Source organism: Piliocolobus tephrosceles, chromosome X, assembly GCF_002776525.5.
Source record: "Piliocolobus tephrosceles isolate RC106 chromosome X, ASM277652v3, whole genome shotgun sequence".
In the NCBI taxonomy this organism is placed as follows: domain Eukaryota; kingdom Metazoa; phylum Chordata; class Mammalia; order Primates; family Cercopithecidae; genus Piliocolobus; species Piliocolobus tephrosceles.
The window spans coordinates 90,213,522-90,215,806 of NC_045455.1; the positions used below are offsets into that span (position 1 = coordinate 90,213,522).

At 37.4% G+C, this 2,285-nt stretch overlaps 1 protein-coding gene across 2 annotated transcripts in view; it reads right to left on the bottom strand.

The window, feature by feature from the left end:
* ATP8A2 (ATPase phospholipid transporting 8A2) overlaps positions 1–2,285 on the bottom strand; it is a 678,655-nt gene that overhangs the window by 505,616 nt on the left and 170,754 nt on the right. The window lies entirely within an intron of this gene.

The window sequence follows — 2,285 nt, forward strand, 5'->3', positions numbered from 1 at the left end:
GTATGGCAGATTTCTTCTAAATTTTCTACTCATCACCATAAACAACCAAAAAACCACACCCTTCTTCAAGCCTCTAAACCTCATACGTCCGGGGACGTGGAGGCAAAGCTTTCCTTGCTATTATTAAGAGCAGCTAACCGCTGTGCTAGAACGGAAACGGGGGGGTTCTTACCCCCATTCCACCATTCTGTAGTTAATGACCTTTCCACCCAAAAATGTTAGAAGTGAGAATCACAAATGCTAAAAACAAAAATAAACTTTAACTTAGATTAAGACAACAGAGGACCAGGGAAAATGTTTCTCAAATTGGATTTAGAAACTAGAAAATACTTTGAGATTTCAGAAATGCCAATCAGGAGCAATCAAGTTCATAGCTTGAAGTGACACATTGGGCCCGTACTAGAAGGGGCAGGGGACAGAGTAAACACGCCTCAGGTCTCAGCAGACCTCACGGAAAACTCTACCATGTCTTAACACAAACTTTATACTGCAATCAAGACCAGCCATTCATTATACGTCTTCAAACCAATAGTACTGGTACATTTTTAAAATTAGTTTTTACCTCTTTCCACATAATGGTATGCCACATACCATTTCTTAACACTGAAAAAGAGAAATAAAATATTGGTTAATACTGGTAATAAATTGAATCAGTTTCCTAAAATCCAAAAGCCTTCTTTTAGAATTCTATTTATTAATTCTAACATACCCTATCTTTAGCCATGATGGCATAACATCAGCACCTCCACTCAAAATGGAACACCAGTGTATGTACCTCTGTAATATATATACATTATAATGCATACACATCAATGTTTATGTATGTAAGTTAAATCTACTTATTTTCAGCCCAGAAGGGAAAAAAAAAAGGCCTGTTGTTCCACAATTTAAAAAAAAACTAAGGAGCTGGGCACGGTGGCTCATACCTGTAATCCTAACACTTTGGGAAGACAAGGCAGGCAGATAGGTTGAGCCGAGATGTTTGAGACTAGCCTGGGCAACATGGTGAAACTCATCTCTACCAAAAATACAAAAATTAGTCGGGGGTGGTGGTGCATGCCTGTAGTCCCAGCTACTCAGGAGGCTGAGGTGGGAGGATCACCTGAGCATGGGAGGTCAAAGCTACAGGGTACCATGATCACACCACTGCACTCCAGCCTGGGGAACAGGAGTGAGACCCTGTCTCAAAAAATTAAACAAACGAAAAACTGATGTTGTAGAAATAAAACAATAAGAAGTAGAAGACGGAAGTAAGGAGAGATTATAAATGAAGGACATGAATGCTTAGGCTTTTTATGGACATAAAAACTGTCTAGTTCCTGAAAATTACAACCTTTTCTAACATTCTAAAATACACAAATGCTGTTCAAATCTTAATTATTAGGACTAAAATCATGTTCAGTTTGTTTGTTATTTTACTATTTCTTTTAAATATTTTATAGATCATCTTCCCAATTTATCTCAATACCATTCACTACTTATTTAAAATTCCTTAAATGCAGGCCTTATTCTTAAGATTTCCAGTGGAAAAAGTGATTCAGCCTGGGATCTTACCTATGGTTTTCTTTTTGTTAACTGCATTGTCTGCCTTGTGTCGCTTCTGTTACAGAAAGAGAAAAAAATAGTTCTAACAAAAGTTCCACATGAATAATTGAAATAGCAAACAAAACAATCAGGAAATTACAGGGGACAAGGAAACTAACTGCCAACAATGCTCATGCTATAAAATCCAATTCGACAATTTTGTGATCTATCAGCACTGCCCAAGTTTAGAAGTGGTCTCCTCTAGTTTCAATTATTTTATTGTGGTTCTAGCACTTTGAAGTACAAAACTTTTCACTCCTCGCTTTAGATCAGACTAAAACGATTATTCAGTATGACAAACCCAGCAACAGCCAACTTCAGTTTATTGATAAAGTAACTTTGCTTCAATGTGTACAGGTTGAGGACCCCTTATCTGACATGCTCAGGACCCGAAGTGTTTCATATTTCAGATTGTTTCAGATCTTGGAGTATTTGCATATACCCAATGAGGTAGTATCTCCGGGATGGGACCCAAGTCTAAACATGAAACTGATTTATGTTTCATATTCACTTTATACACATAGCCTTCATACAGTGTTCATAATAATTTAGTGCAGCCATCACATGAGGTCAGGTGCCGAGTTTCCCACTTGTGGCATCATGTCAGCATGCAAAAAGTTTTGGATTTTGAAGCATTTCAGATTTGGGGTTTTTGGATTTAGGGATGCTTAGCCTGTATTATGTTTACTTACATACCTATT